This window comes from Paralichthys olivaceus, chromosome 11, assembly GCF_024713975.1.
Source record: "Paralichthys olivaceus isolate ysfri-2021 chromosome 11, ASM2471397v2, whole genome shotgun sequence".
Taxonomy (NCBI): Eukaryota; Metazoa; Chordata; class Actinopteri; order Pleuronectiformes; family Paralichthyidae; genus Paralichthys; species Paralichthys olivaceus.
Window position 1 is genome coordinate 3,469,145 of NC_091103.1, and position 17,139 is coordinate 3,486,283.

General features: G+C 43.9%; 1 long non-coding RNA gene across 1 annotated transcript in view; it reads left to right on the forward strand.

Annotated features, from left to right (window-relative positions):
- LOC109639353 (uncharacterized) overlaps positions 1-17,139 on the forward strand; it is a 72,975-nt gene that overhangs the window by 16,127 nt on the left and 39,709 nt on the right. The window contains exon 2 of the long non-coding RNA XR_011244472.1: positions 11,677-11,728. This is a non-coding gene — a long non-coding RNA (uncharacterized lncRNA). The remainder of the gene's footprint in view (positions 1-11,676; positions 11,729-17,139) is intronic.

A 17,139-nucleotide genomic window follows, 5' to 3' on the forward strand; every position in this document is an offset into this window, starting at 1 on the left:
CCGCTCCAGTCATGTACATTTTATGTTTGCTTGAGAAAATACTATGACTATTGGGGACATAGCATTACTATACTTTCTGATACCATGTACAAGTATTTTTGAGCTCGTATGAAGTCGTACATGTACTGGTGAATAACGATATATACTTCTTCACCAACTCAGCTTAGAAAAAGTTGTTGTTGTAACGGCTTCATCTTGGAATACTTGTTTGGTATATTTTATAGTTCACACAGACATATAAGATAATTTTCATTCTTTCATTACACACGTTGTTGAAATAGCAAACTCATCTGCGCCCATTCGACTGCCCGTGAGCATGTTGGCCCGAAAACGAAGGCGAGGCCACTCTCTGTTATTGTAGAGGCAGATTATGAAGATAGGATCATGTACCTACGCAGGTCGGTGCACAGCGAGCGTACACTCTTGCTTCCTTGTTATTTAAAAAGACTGTTCTCTTTTCGCCTCCTCAGCAAATCGGTCCTGGCTTTTAAAGGAAACTCTTTATTGTATGTGACGCCCAACACACGCCCATGAAGAATTAAGGGATCAGGTACAAACTTTTTAAACCTTGTGGCAGCTGCTGCAACTTTTTTTCCACGATTAAACAAAAAATGGATTGAGGTAACATAACAAACTAGAGCCCAAGATTTAAAAATGTCTTTTACTTTTTATATACTTTAGATTTTTAAATAGGAATTATTAGTGCTCATGTTTTTCTGAGAGTTTACTTTTTCAGTAAAACTAGCTTGATGGGCTCGTAGAAATAGAAATAGAGTCATTCTCATTACACAGAGATTTCATTCATTATCAACATCAGACCAATCTGACGTTTTGCTGACAAAAACATAAAATAATAAAGTTTAATATTCAAACTTTTGTGTCCTTGATTTACAATGATGCTGATTAAAAAACAGGTTAAATCTCTACTTACGTTTGCTGCACATTTACTATATTCATGCCGTACATACATGTTTTCTTTGGGCTGATTCGAATTGGACTCTCTTCTGCGGTTTTTCATTGTGTTGCTGGTTATCTTCTAAATAATACATCACGTGCCCACTGCACAGATCCACTTTTGACCTCACACCGTTGTTCGTCTGGAAGTGGAAGTAAGAGTCGGGTGGTTGGATGGGAGCGAGGGAACTTTGGATGATGTAACCGGGCTGTAAAAGCAGGAAGGAGAGTGATGAATCCAACAGGGAAACAACATCACCTGACTCCTCTCCTCTCCTCTCCTCTCCTCTCCTCTCCTCTCCTCTCCTCTAGCAGAACTGGAGTGGACTGCACCAGACACGACAGATGGTGTTGTTTTTGGGGGGGGCACTTTGCAGTTGTGGCGAAAAGTCGATTGAATAATGAAAAACTTAGTGATCATCACGCTGTGGGTGTTCACAGCCTTCAAATTAAAACTAGTCCTGCTTCATTACCGTATAAAAAAGAAAAATTGGAAAATGAATGACACACACACACACACACACACACTCAGTGTCGGACTCTCGGACAAAAGGTGAGCATGGTTTGCCGATCTTACCCTTTCAATTCATCTATCGCTCCCTTTCTCACCCCCCCCACCCCTCCACCGTCCGCTCTGTCATGCTCTGTCCCCTCCGTGCACTTGCCTTTGTCTGGGTCCGGCCAGAGTCTGGCGGACACGGACAAAAGAATGCCGCCTGTCATGGAGATAGAGCAAAGGTTCTCGGCTCTCCGGAGGGGAGGTGGTGGTGGGGGGGGGCGTGCAGGGGTGGTGGTGGTTGTCGGGTCTCAGGGTCGGAAAGGCATTGTCAAAGCTGTGGCTATCCATTGTTGTTTCTGGGCTCACTCCTGATCCGGCACCGACCTCACCCATCTCTTCTGTCTCCGATTTCCTTCTTCCTTCTGTCCACTTATTCTCCAGGCCTCTGGGTTTTTCCAGAGCGAGGGATGGAAACGTAGGAACAGGGTGGACATGCAACAGATGTCCGACACGAAGCTGTTTATGGGCATGGCTGCTTCAGGCGCGGCGGTGCACCACACCGTCTGCTGCTCCTCTTGTGGTACCGGTTGTTAATAACTCCGCAGGAGGTGCTGGTGCCTGCAGCGAGAGTGCTAACTTTCAGTTGGTACTTTCAGTCGGTACAGTGCTTTTCCAACAGGCTTCTGGCACATTGAGAGGCGCGGAGGGGAAGATGGTCCCTCTCTAGAGAGGGTTTATTTGTTTTTGAGTGATGTAACCTTGTAAAAATCTGAGTATTAGATTACCAGACTGGAAATTAGTGGAATAAACCACTTACATGTATATCAAGTGCAACAGTAAAATGCTGCCTCGGCCCGGATAAATGTAGGAAATGTAGTAAAGCCATTTTCAGGTATGAACACAATCGGGTGACTGACTCACTCCTGGTTTTCCTTTCACACATGAACAACGCAGCAGGAGATTCTCAGACCACGGCAACACATCTCCAGAGTGTTCAGGTGAGGGGTGGAGCAGCAGACAGAGCAAAGACGTAACGTTTACATCTTCGTTTGCGTCTTCTACTTGTGCGGCACCACGTTTTCATCCCAATGTCCTAACGGCTCATTCGGACATTTTCCAGAGATCTTTCTAGAGGGTTGGCTTGAGAATCTTCAGGAGAAAGACCGGAGGCTCTTCAGAGTTTTTTTGATGTTATGTTGTTATGTCAGTCACAGGGAACATCTGTACCTGCAGAGCACTACAGTACTTCTGCTCCACATTTTCTTGATAATAGAGAAGAAAGAAACTTTTTCGTGATGTTTAAAATAGTATATATTTCACTTGGACAGGGTTACGGAAAGGTTTCTTTCTGCTTTCACTGTGTAACGGTTTCGGGAACCTCTGGTCAAATGCCACTCAGCCCGTCATCAAACTACCGCTCTCCGCTCTCAGAGAAAGAGACTCGCAGTTCAGGCCGTGACTCAGCCTGTCTGAGATCTGAGTGGAGACCGCGAACCAGAGTGGACAGCTGATGTCAGTGTGTAGTTGACCCGCTCTCTGCGTGAATGATTAGTAGAATATTGAATGTGAAGCTGTTGTTTTTCAAACACAAGGAGCAGAGGACCAAAGGTTTCAGACTTCAATCGACGTAATGATTCTCACCTCACCTAAACTTTACTCTGTTGCCTCTGCATAGTTTGCTCTTTTTGCATCGAGTGTTGCTATGCAGCAGTCTGGGGACAAATTGATTATTCAGTCTGGAGCCCAGACAGCCAATTGTCTCCTGCTCTGCTTTGATTCACTGAAATGTCACTCTGACTGATGCCACCGTTGATAATTTCCTCAATGGCACAGTAAACACTCAATATTTACTGGGGCTGAATAGTCACTGGCCAAATCTGATTCAGATGGTTTCTCAAAGTCGTCTGGATAATAATTGTCTGGTGCATAATCTGGCATACAAATGGAACAACGTTTTTTTTTTCTTCTCTGTTTAGTATTTAGGACGGAGGACTGGAAATGTTTTAAAGAACTACTTTGATCTTTGCATTCACTGCATTGTTACAGATTTACAAACCTCTTCAATAAAACTGCACCATTGAGCTGTTTTTAATTTCTGTATATTGTAAATGTCACATTTAGATTTCTATTTTCATGTTTCATGTTATTCAAACTTCAGACAGATTTCCAGACCTCTCGTGTCTCTGTGATGATTGTCTGCATGTGTGCGGTCCCCGCGCGTCCTGCAGTTTCTGTCTCGTACCAGCAGATGGGGAAAGGAAACGTGTTTGTGGGATGGATGAGAGAATGTGCAGCAGCGCAGTGGGAGAAGCTTGCAGGGCTCACACTCTCTGCTCTCATCCACTTTGTTTGATGCGTCAAAACTGTCGCTCGTGTGCTTCATGTCGACACTGTGGAGATTTAAATCTCACACAATATATCAGTGCTCACGAGTTTTCTTTTTTGTAATCCAGCTGCAGTTACAGTTTTATCTACCAGTGTTCTAGTGGAGAAACCATAGAATTCAAGTATAATTTGCTTTTGTTGGAAGCAACGAAAGTTTTCTATAAATTCCTCTCCACTAAACATCTTTTACTTTAAATGTAACAGTACACAACAATTAAAACCTTCACAACCTTCTTCCCTAAATCTTAACTGAAGTGTTTTAGCTCCTTAGCTCACATTTAAAGAGCTGCACTGATTAACATAATGTTTTTATTAATGTTTTTAATAAAGACTTATTTTACTGGATATAGAATAGGAGGCTGATGGGGGGGGGGGGGGGGGGGGGGGGGGGGGGGGGGGGGGGGGGGGCGCAGGGGAGTTAGGAATCAAGTTACTTCTGTATTTAATGCAACATGCTTCATACATGCTTCATACATGCTCCATACATGCTCCATACGGCCACACACACTTTGTTTGTACCTCTATCTTAGTGAGGACACTAATTCATTCCCTAGCTCCTTACCCTAACCTCACCCATCCAAACTACATGTCCAACCCTAACCTAACCCTGAAACCAGGTCTCACCCCTCACTCGTCCCTTTGAAGAAGTGAGGACCGGTCAAAATGTCCTCAGTCTGTAGAGCCTGTGTTTAACATGGTCCCCACAAAGATATAGTATATACAGTATATGTATATATATATATGTATATAGTACAGGATCTCTCTCTCCCTCACACTCCCACCCTGAGAGGAGTGTGTCGGGGAGATGATTTCCTTCCCTACCCGTCGTCCCCCTCGCACCCCCACCCGCCCCCTCCCTGCTACGCAGTGTAAACACAGTGTTCCAGAGGAATGTTGGACTCTCTGACCTCTGCAGCAGTTCACTCGGTTCAGCATGGCCGCGCTGTGCTCCGGCATCAGCAGCAGCAGCAGCGCCTCCCCCCTCCCTCCAGAGCCCCCTCACTCCACTTACTCTTCTCCCCGCCTCGCCTCGCTCCTTTTTTCCCTCATGCCGCCTCTCCTCCCCCTTCTCTCCTCTTTCCCTTTTTCTCACCTCCCCCTTTTCTCTCTCCTATACCTCCCCCCTCCCCGTGCTCTGTTTTCTCCTCACTGCCCATTTTATTTCTTTTGAATCATTTTTAGACTTAGCCGACTAACTGAGAGAGAGAGAGAGAGAGAGAGAGAGAGAGAGAGAGAGAGAGAGGTATTCTGGTTTTCTACTTCAGTAAAATTGCCAATACAAAAATATCCTCCATTCAAAATTTGATGAAAAAAGGCTCCTGTACTTTGTAGTGGAATTGCTTAAAGTGCGAGTTCCTCAAACACTGAGGCAGTCGAGTAAAAATCCACGAACCACTGCGTCGTACTTTATTCAAATGTAACAGAACACAGTGAGTCCACTGCCGTGTAAAAAGACACCTATCCAGTTGCAGCACTTTTCATGGGAATGGATTGTGTTGTGTGTTAAAGGTTCAGTGTGTACGATTTAGGTGAAAGGGATCTATCGGCATAAATCTAACATAAATAATCCCAGTGATGTTTTCAGTGTGTTTCATCTAAATCGTATGAATTGTTGTTTTCTTTACCTTTTATATTTAAATACTTTATATTTACACCAGGAGCGAGTCCTCGCTGCGGAGGCCGCCATGTTTTTTTAAACAGTAGCTCAGACTGGACAAAGTAAAAACCCTTTGAGTTTTTATGATGACTGAAGCTTCCACGAGCGGTTTTCAGCATTCAACGTGCAACTTCACCACTAGATGTCACTAAATTCTACACGCTGAACCTTTAAGTCTGCAGAAACTGAAAAGGTGTGTGAGTCTGAGAGACGAGGAGAAGAGTTACTCCTCGGGAGCAAGGCATCCCACATTTATTTAAAGCCTGAGACCGTGAAACGAGAACATATAGACTTGTTGCCATTTTGAATCCACCGGATCCTGTTTTCCTCTTGAAGACCATCACATTTATTTAGAGCAGTTGATATAAATGTGTTGACCTGGTAATATTTATATATATATTAGAGTCATTTACCCAAAATGTAAAAGAGTTTCTTACTCAGGTTTTTCCTTTAACTGCCCCATGTGTATTGTTAGTTTTATGAATGTGACATTTCAAAGTTTTTCCTAATTAACAATCAGCATCACAGTGACATGTCAGTGTAGAATAGTTCACAATATACCATGAGAAGCCACGTGGTGGAGTTTGGATTTGACTCATCAGATTTGAAATACGTGGGTGAAATACGAGGTTTAACAGATTTGTAGCACGGGGGCGATATTCCTGCTTTGCCCGTTGACGTTTGGTAACTTGGTATTAATGTTGGTTTACATGCCACATGACTGATCAATGCATGTTTGTGATCCAGTCGCTCATCGTTTAAAACAAATGAATTCAACTTATTGAGTCGGTGTTGTTCAAGTTTTCCATCCTCCTCATCCGCAGCATCTGCATCATCAGCCTGAATTCATTTGTCTGTCTGTCTGTGTGTGTGTGTTGATTTATGTTGTTTTTATGTTTATGATGTTTTACACACACACTGCGTCCATATGTGTCTGTCTGTCTGTATGTTTGTCTTCCTGTCTCTGTCCGTCCGTCTGTCTGTCTGTCTGCTCCTCCATCTTGCCTCCTGCTCAGTGACTGGAGACCATCCCTGCGTTGGCTCCAGCTGTATTTATTTGCTCACATAAATCCCACCCGCCGTCTAATCAACCAGTTCCTATATACATGTAATTATGAATTCATTTGTCATTAAAACGTGTGACTGTTGCTGCGGGCATGCAGGGGGGGAGGAGGGGGGAGGGGGGAGGGGGAGGGGGAGTAAATGGTGCACACTGATGATGAGAGCGATGCTGGTGCAGGAGCATGTGGTTGATCTGCTCATTACGCTGACAGGGAAGAGGAACTTGGCTGACCTCTGCTGGGCTCTGACAGGCAGTGTGGCAGATGTTGATGTGCTAATGATTTGATCCAGGATGAATGTGTGTTCTCCAGGCTTCCTCTGGCTCCCGTTAACCACCGAGTGCCTTCAGGAGAGTCTCTGCTGCTTCCCACTGTTGCACAGCAAAGACCGATCCGTTTAAAAGCAGTGGATGTGTCATTTTTCTGTGAAACATCAAAAGAAAGTTCGGATATTCTCAGATTTATGTAAATGAATATTATCTTGACCCCGGGTGACCTGGCTTTGATGTGTAATTGGACAGAATAACGGCCGACTCAAGCAGAACAAACGGTGGCAAGAGGTCAAAGCTTTAAATATTAAAAATTGATTTATTTTTAAACATGATTTATGAGAAGCCCCCTCATCACAAACCATAATCCAGCAGGAGAACGATCAGAATCTTTAGTGAGAAAGGATAAGAGGAGTGACGGAGGGAGAGTGAGTGAGTGAGTGTGTGAATGAGTAAGAGAGGGAAGCAGATGGCTGGAAATATAGCCTGCTAAATTATTCAGCTGGACTGGAGTCTGGAGATAGATAGATGGATAGGAGCTGGCATGGACACTTTTATTAGGATTCCGAGAGCTGTGAGGAGAGTGCTTCAAAAACACCGTGATTGCCTTTTGAGACCAAGAAAAGTAATTGCAGCAGGTCTGGGAACAGCTATTTGCTGGAAGAATTAAATCTATGTCCTGAAACTAAAAGTGTGAAACGAGGACACATCTCTGCATCTACCGGAGTTGTGGAGTACACGTTTTGTCATCTTTACATATATTTGATGTAATCGTGCAAATGTCTCAACTGCTTCAGTTTTCTCTCCTAATTCAAAATATAAAAAATCATCTACAAATACCATTATTAGCAATTTTGACCATTACCGATGTATGAGGAGATAAACAGATGAAGGATGCTGTGGTTTAAAAATTGCCTGGAGACCAAACATCCCTGAAAACATGGGTCTCAGAATGACTTGTCTTAACAATGAGGTTGAATGAAAATGAATAATGGAATAACATAAGGATTCTGGCATGAATATGTACTGAGGGTCTCCTGGGGGAGGTTAGGGGTTTCAGGGTCTCCGAGCTCCCTGACGAATGAATGAAGTCTGCTGTAATTTACCTGAAGGTCTTCCTCTCAAGAGGATGTACAAATTAAAAGATTCCTACAATAGGATATTAAACATATCCTATTGTACATATCCTAATATTAAACATTCTTACATGTATCTTGAATATTTGAAGCGACAACCTTTATTTGCATCAAGATAGGTGTCGTATGCTCAGTCGGACATGTGCAGACAGTAAATACGCTCTCTGTTCTCTCTTATTTTTTTCCATTTAGCCTTGTGCATCATATTTGACTCTCCCAGAATCACAGACACACACACACATTCACAGATGCACATATAGTCCTGAGTGGAGGGCTCCGGGGAAATAGAGCAGAGAGGAAACTACGTGCCTTCGCCAAGCAAGGGCTGTCTGGTGTCATGGCAACCGGTGCAGATTACCCCACCCTCGATCAGTCAGCGAGAGGAGAGGAGAGAAGAGGAGAGGAGAGGAGAGGAGAGGAGGAGAATGAGGGATGGGCCAGCACACTCTGAAACACAGACTCATATAAGTGTAAAATACTCTTATAGAGGTTTACATCTTTTCATAATCGGTTAAAATGTAAAAGCTCTTGTTCCTGCAGTGCTTTAGAAATATCGTCTGCAGCCACACGTAGCAGCTAAAGCCCTGACTCGACAGGTAAGCACAAGATGGTGGAGAGAAAGAAAATGAGGAAGGAGGAGGGGAGGGTGGAAAGGGCGAGCTATGACGAGATGTGGTGCAGCGAGAGGTTGAGATGTGTGGAGCGGGCCCATGAACATATAGTAGAGCCGAACGCGTCCGGGGGATGCACCGTTATTAAAAGCAGCAAGGTTACCTGATGAGCAGCTCTGCTGTGGAGGTGGACAGTTTGCAGCGTGCATGTAAACACCTTTCACGCTTCCAGAGCCCTATTGAAGTGAGCTATTACTGTGTTTGTGTGTGAAGGTTAGAGACGCAGCCTGAGAGAGAGAGAGAGAGAGAGAGAGAGAGGGGATGATGCTGGGCCGGAGGGGAGGCGAGGCAGTGGTGCATGGACGAGCTGACAGCGAGAGAAAGACGGAAGAGGAGGCGAGGGGATAATATTAGAATCTGCACGAAGGGTACGGAAGGGTGGCTGCAGATTTTCGGTAGCAGAGAAAAAAGGGCGAGACAGACAGGGTGTGGATGAGATAAATGGCATCAGCACGAGGAGAGGAGAGAAAAAAGAGGGAGAGGGAGGGAGGGAGGGAGACAAAGGAGGGAGGCAGACACAGAAGGAGGAGGAGGGGGGATGCTGAGGTCGTTTGAGGACACTGAATCCTAAATTGACTGCGGCACAGCCGTCGTCCACGGTTACATCACAGCCGAGCTCAAACTCAGGATGAACCTCTCTCTCCCCTCTCGTGCTTCGAAGCCACGAGTAGACGTAGCGCGTGTGATGGCGTGTATTTAATGGGATGCACAGGGGAAAGGATGCAGCTGATTACCGTTGGCTTCCTCGGCCGGCCTCGTCCAGGATCATGTGCGTATGGCATACATGGCACCACACTCGGTTAGAAAGGCCGTGTCCTCCTCAGAGCAGCCGTCTGTGATTAGAAATCAAATCGCAGCACTGGCACGACGGTGGGACACGGAATCGTCGAACCACGGCACACAAAGTGGCTCTGTCCTAAACAACCACTCAGTGTCAGAGGTCCCCTGACTCCGAACAGATGCATTTTAACAATATTAGTGGATTAATTCCCCCCTTTTTTTTGTTCACGGCATAAATAAAGCTGTGAAATCTGGTTAAATGCCTGTCGTTCTCCGGCAGCACTCCTCCTCAGTTGTGCCTTCACACCTCACGCAGGGAGCTGCCCCGTGCCACCGCAGTCTGCACTGTCGGGGGGGGTTCAGTGCCCGGTTGAAGGGCACCTTGAAAGAACACGCTAACGCACAGAGGCGTGCTCGTTTACCTTCCTTGCTCATACGTGCATCACACATGTGGGGATTTGTAGAAGTAATCGCAGTCATGAGCTCACAGCTTTACCTGTAATCTTCACATAATTCCTCTTGAAGCATACTTTCTCCTCAGCAGTCAGCCATCTTCTTTTTTAATCTCAAGCAAGAATGTCTTTATCTGGCTTCGCTTCAACAGGACGGCACGCTCAAGGTTGAAATCTCAACCTCGGGAGAAGGAAACCGCAGATACCCAGTCTGTGGAATAAAGTCATAAAATGCAAAGAACGTGATCAATTTGTGGCAGACGACTCAACCTGTCTCGCAGCAGTTTATCCTCATTTACACTCTGCACTAATGTTCCGTCTGAATCTGTTTATCTCATCTCAATTAGGAGAATTGCATATTAATGAGTCAACGCACACACAATGCATCACAATCTAAACGCCATCAGATCGGCCAGACAACATCCGGAGGTGGTCTGGCTCATATTATGATCAGATGGTATCCCTGCCAGGTGTAAACGTGATCTGTACTTTGTGACCACCTTCTTACAAACGCTAAATTGAAAGGTCGCCAAACTCTCAGGGCTCTCGGTTCCTTTTAATTCCCCCCCCCCCCCTCCACTCCCACAAACAGTCCTGTAGTGGTAGAATACTACACAATCACAGATTTGCTCTCAGGTATTTTAATTTAACAAAATATTTCATTTGAATGGACACACAGTTCTCTTGATACTGTTGGTGTCGCCTCCTCAGCTGCTGCTAACAGGTGAGCCCACAGATTTGTTGTTTCGAGGCCGTTGCTCAGTACAAAGACGACAAACAGCTTCACCTTCGATCTCTGCAGCGTAGAATCCAAAAGCTCTTCCTCACGCCGCTGCTCAGACGCTCTGGAGTCATGATTGTTTGCTCGGGACGGCTTCGCTTGCTGGACCTCCATTATCGTTGTGAAACAATAGAACATTGCAGGTTTTATTTCACTGATAGGTCAAGAGGCCGTGCAATAGGTCAAGCTGACAGTGATCGCCCTCTGCTGGATCAGGAGACAAACTACTCCAGATGGTGTGATGCGCCTCCAGACTGTGAAATTTGAATTTGAACATTCCCCACATTGGAATGAATATTATCATTGAGTATTAATCAGATCTGTCTTGAAGCATTAAAGGGGCTCTATGTACGTTTTTGCATAGCATAACAAACTTAGCATTAGCAGGTAATGTCCCTGAGCTAGGGCTGGGTATCAAATAATCAGTCGTTGGTCGTTCATTGATCGTAATCGAGGTTTGAATTTGAAATAATCATGATGTTGATTTGAGGTCATGTCCGGACCGTACTCTGAGCAGCCTCTTGGTGACAACCATCACCGCTGCGTGAAACCACAGTCAGAGAAAACTTACATACTGCACCTTTAAGTCATTTATAACACCAGAGTTCTGGAAGCCTCGAGCAGGAGCCCACTGTCCTCAGTTACCGACACAGATGTAACTGGAACATGGATAATGCAGAGTCGCAGGGCTGTGGTGGGGTCTGTGTCAGCTGACTGCCACACCAGATGGAACAGGGACATTTTTAACATTATTACTTGCACCTGTGAGAAAAAGTCTTCTGGGTCTCAAAGCTTTCAATATTAGACCAAAGTAATTTAAAGCAGGTACATGTGAGAGAAGACGAAAACAGATGAGACAACTTGAAAACATTACCATCTTTCTTCTTTACTCATTAGACGCAGAGAAGCTTGAAGGGTTAAAGGTTGAAACTGAATATTTAAATTTCTGCCACGATGCATTCAGGGACAATCCATCATGAGTAGATCCTTCCATTTAGATATTAACTTGCTTTCTCGTTTCCTGTCCTCAGGAGCAGCCGGGACATCAGACCAGAACCCGACCATGACACTGGCCGTCCATCTGTGAGTACTGATACCGTGTTGTGCATTGTGGTGTGTGTTAAAGCAAGAGTGTTGTGAAACCTTATACCTGTAAGGGAGTAATACACATGGTTCTCTATTCTTATAAACTATACAGGACATGGATAGATCCTTATGAGGGAAACACTCTTTAGCTCCGTAGCTCCGCACACCTTCGGTGGCATTTTTGCACTTTTCAGAATTTTTCATTGACTAAACAAGGAGTCACTTAAAGGTAAGAATAACCATTAGTTGCATTTAGTGTGGTAAAAATAAACAGGAGCATCAGGACACAGTATTACAGTACAACCAGAAAAGATTGGAAAACAAACTCTGCAGTACACGCTGCATTACAGGCTGTGATATATTCACGTGGCAGTAATTATTCTTCGGTAATATTTAAATAAACCTTCACAGACCCATGCAGAGGGAAGTCTGTCACAAAAAGATCAGTGGCTTTTGAAACAATTTTCAATTTTCCTGTTTTATTTGCAACGGACACTTGATCCTCTTCAGTGTCGTGGTGGACATGTCCCACAGGGCTCCTCTGCTGTCTCTGCCTGTAAAGTGTCAACGGGACGTTGTTTGTTGTTTGACAAGATAGTTCGTGTAAAATTGGTGCAACGCTCACTCTGAGCCCTGGCAGGATGGAGGAGGTGAGTGTTGAACATGTCAGGTTCCTGTGTCGTCTCTGTCTCTGTCCCGTGTGATGCAGCTGTTAGCGTTCAATGGTCGTCACCCTATAAATACTGCAGCTGACTGACGGATCCTGCAGCAGCTGTCTGCTTTCCCACGACACACGGACACAACATTTACTCACACACACAAATGTGCAAATATATGTGTTTGTTGTTGATTTCTTTCTTTCCTTCTTTTGTTCTTTCTTTCTTTTGCATCCGTAAATATTATAATGACATTAATCTGGTGTGATTAACAATAACAATACAGAATTATAACGAGCACATTAAGGATGTAGATGAAACGTATTAGTTTACACTACCCTCACATCTTACTTTGTGTCGCCAATTCTCAGTCGGAGATTGAATGGTCATAGATGGAGACGTCCAACCAGAGCACTTCCCTTCTCTGCCTCAAAAACATGATAGAGTGACAGTGAAACAATCACGTGGACGTAGAGAACCCCAGGTGAATTGACACATGATGGGGTGAGACAGTGAGGGGAGGTCAGAGGTTAGGGAGGAGGAGGTGTGTGAGGGATGAGTGTTAGAGACTGGGGAGTAAGAAGAGAGGGAGGAGTCAAAATGAGTCCGTGCATGTTAAGTGTAATTGTTTTTAAACAATGACAATAATATACAGCAATCTTATTATCTGACTACGAGACGCACATGTTGTGCAGAAAACTGAATGATATGACTTAATAGTTTCGATGTTGTATTATGTTTTCAATTTATAGCTTTTATAAAATACTTTTTTCACATTAGGGAACAATCACAAATGCACACTTGTACAGACGATGCATGTCATTAAAGAAAACGACTTTCATTAGACTGAACACACATCTCCACTAATGATTTAACAGTTGGTCTTGTGAGGATTAAAATACTGTATACAACACCATACGTATTCAATTTTACTTTAATGACATGAAACCGTGGTAGATTAGGGACGTCCATATGTGATTGTTTTTCAGGCTCCTTCATTTTAACGTCAGATCTTTCACACAAGTCCCAACACAATTATAACACGGAAGTTGATGTTTTCAAATATAATATAAATACATAATCCATTCAAATCTGAAAGGTATTATTAAGATTAAGAAACAATATGAGACAAACATGACAGAGGCCTGATAAAGCTCATTCATCTTTGTCACGGATCCAAAATGTTGGACCTGAAACATGGAACTTGAATAAGAAGACAGAATAAGAATAAAGAAGAATAACAATCTAAAAACCTGGCTGGTCCAGTGTTTGGGTCAGGGTCCATTTTGTTTCTGAAAACTGAGGGAACCAGTGGGAACCTCGTGTTGCTTCTCAGGAATGAACACAGTAGATTTTGAGCCAATCCCACATAAACCGTCCTGCTGCTGTAAACACTCATGACAACAACAAATCTCGATTAATCCACAACAAATGCACTATTTCCCCCATTTGGAGAAAAAACAACAATGACCAGCTGGTTTTTTGTGTATTTGTGTGTTTTGCTGTTTCATCAGACGAACCCTCCAGTAAAAGATTTTCTCAATAACACCTGAGGTAACACACAGCCCATCAGTACTGATCATCTGATCGCACAGCAGCGGTTGTTAATGGGATTTTTTTTATGATAAGAAAAAAATGATGATGATGATGATGATTATTATTAACAACACATATCCTTTGTACTGATAAGAGAAAAGCTAATTATACAATTATGAAAGCAAAACCTGTTGACGTCAAGCTTTCAACAAACAAGAATAACACTCACAATACGTACATATAGTAGATATGAATACAATTCACATCAATAGTCAATCAAGTTTTCAGCAAAGGCTTTGAAACGTTTTCTCCTGTTGCATTGAATCCTAAACATCATATTATCTTAGTTTTTTTATTTCATGGCAGCTTCAAGCATCTGGCAGCCTCTGTGGTTGTTTGCATGTATCATCTGAGCTGTTCTTTGACCTTCAGTCGACGTTTACTTGAGATGCTTACGATCCCTTTGTGAAAAGCTGGGAATTGTCATCTGCGGAGGAACGGTGGACGCATGTGGACACATGAGTGAGAAAGAATACGATTTTTCCATTAAAGTATATACGGCTTGTCTGTGTTTGTATTTTCCCTGCTGGTCCCGGGCGTCTGAAGGTCATGCCATCCCAACGCTCGGCTTCATGGAGAGCTGCCAATGCTGACGGCTGCAGCTCTGGGTGCTGCACTGTGTGTCTGGCACTTGCTTCCCTCACTACAGGGCATTGATTAAGTGGCACAGCTATGCCTCACCTGCTGGAAACAGCCAATACCGATACAGCAGCAGCTCCAGCCAGCCAATACCAAAGCGGGGAAAGGTTTGGAGAGGCTGGAGACAAACTGGCAGCCAGAAGACAAGCATTGTTGTTTTGTTTTTTTTACCCTAGTGAAAAAAAAAACAGAAAATATCATGGAGGAGGAGTAGAAGAAAGAGTAATAAGATGGAGGGTTAAGGGGGGGGGGGGGGGGGGGGGGGGGGTATACGGGAATTCAAAGAGAGGAAAAAAGAAGAACCGCTTTTGAAATGGCGACAAGGATGAGCAGGCTTGAGGGAAACAGGCGAGGAGGCTGTACTCGTTTCCACACACACACACACACACACAATATTTTCATCCTCTTCAGGCTGCCTTAGTGAAGCTGTCAAGATGAAAAATGAGCAAGTCAGATCTAATAACACGAGAAGTTAAGAGGCAAACTTTTCATGCAGAGCTGTGGAGGAAAGTGTTGATGAGTGCGAACAGAGGAGATGTGGGGTATTTGTCAAGAGCTGAAGCATTGATCCTTTTTGCTCTGGTGCAGTAAAAGTATGAGAGGATTTACCACCACATCTATTGATTCGCTGCCTAAACTGCCGCGTGTAGAAGTCGTGCAAATTACATAATGAAAAAAATGCTTTTATGTAAATGTGGAAAGAAAAAATACAACAGTTTTGGCTTCAAGTAATAGAAGAGACATATAGTTTGTGACTCGTGTGTGGGGGGGGGGTAGCGCCGAGCAGTGACAAACTCCCTCACGTTCTACAGAAGCTAGGTTTTAGCCTCCTAGCTATAGCACACCTCAATGCCAGTAGTTGCGAGATCCGACTCTGATGCAGAACTCGTCAAAGATCTTGTTGCTGGTGGACCACGACAGCTACATGCACTTGTAGCGTGTGCCGGTTTATACTTCTGTGTTGAACGGACAGCGTCAGCACAGCGTGGACTGGCACCCCCTCAGCACGAGTGGGATTCACCTGGGGAGGCCTCCTTCAACGGTCACACACATCGTCTCTGACATTATCTGCTCAGCTTCAGTCATCATCGTATGAAGTCGGCTACACACATCCATCCATCCATCCTGACCACAGTCACTACTCATATTAACATACATACATACCCAGAGCTTTGAGCAAACAACACATGTGTTATGTAGAGGCCTATAAGATAGTTTTCTTTGGCGTTACGGATAAAATCAAAGCAAGGATATGTTTCCTCTCACCCACTCATCCTGCCACGATTCTAAACATTCTTTCTTTGTTAGAAAATAACTGACATTCCCAAATGTATTATCTCGCATCAGTTATACGTAACACAGGCATGCTTGAGCTGTTGTGATGCGTCATCAGGGAATAAAAGCTCCAGCGATTTGATTTATGTCACTTTCTGAAAGACTGACGTTGCTTATATATTTACAGTATGCTTCAGTGGAGGTTCAGTGGTTTGAAGCTGTACTCAAATCTTAAGAATTCTTTCGCCAAAGTTTTTCATTCTTATCAGGGAGGAAAGCAACTTTACACTCTTCATTAAGCACCAGATGAATTATCTAAAAGAGAGAGACTGCAATATACCTTATTAGTGCTTTAAGTGAGCACTTTGATTAAAGACCTTAACATGACGGGTTGGTAGCAACAATACAGACCAGAAAGTGGATTCGCAGTCATTTGCACAGTCTTTTGTGTTCCTCATATACTCACTGAGCACTTTATTAGATCCACCATACGTAACCAATGACGGAAAGTTATTTAACCGTAAAAACCAACAATCAATCTGCATATGTCAAACCTTGAATGTTGTATGTAGAACAAGAACAGGAGCACACACTGTCCTTGTGCAAGTGCGTAGCTGTCTGCATCCATGTCTGCACTGAAACATGGTGATGAGGATGATCCACAGTTATTTTTGCTGGATTTGGGTTTTTTTGGCCGATTTTTTAAATGTTACACAAATTATTTTTACTGAAAGGATAAAAAAAAAAAGGGAGGGACTTTGTTTCCATTTTGATATAAGGCATATTCCTGTGAAATCTCTGTGTGATATGTTTGCCCAGACATGTGAGCAGGGTGGAGGAGGGGTGAGGGCTGCCAGACTGATACACTGACACAGAGAGACACTTCTCTCCAAACAGTTCATCTTCACCTCCTGACAGAACCTGCTGGTGAGGATGACCTGACCCACATAAAGCAGCATGCACTCGCACTCACCCTCTCCGCACACACACACGCACACACTCACATCCTCAATGACGACACACAGACGAACTTACATTGACTTACATTCGTGTCACGGAGATTTCTCTTTCTCGTAGAGTTTTGAGCTTCGGAAACTATGTTCACAACTAATGTTCCAGCCTGTAGTTATATTTCAACTTCTGTGTGAATGCTCTGTCAACCTGCATGGAGACATTTTCCATATCTTGCTCGGCTGTGCTTAATCACATTGAACTTATGGCATATGACATTAGCGCTGCATG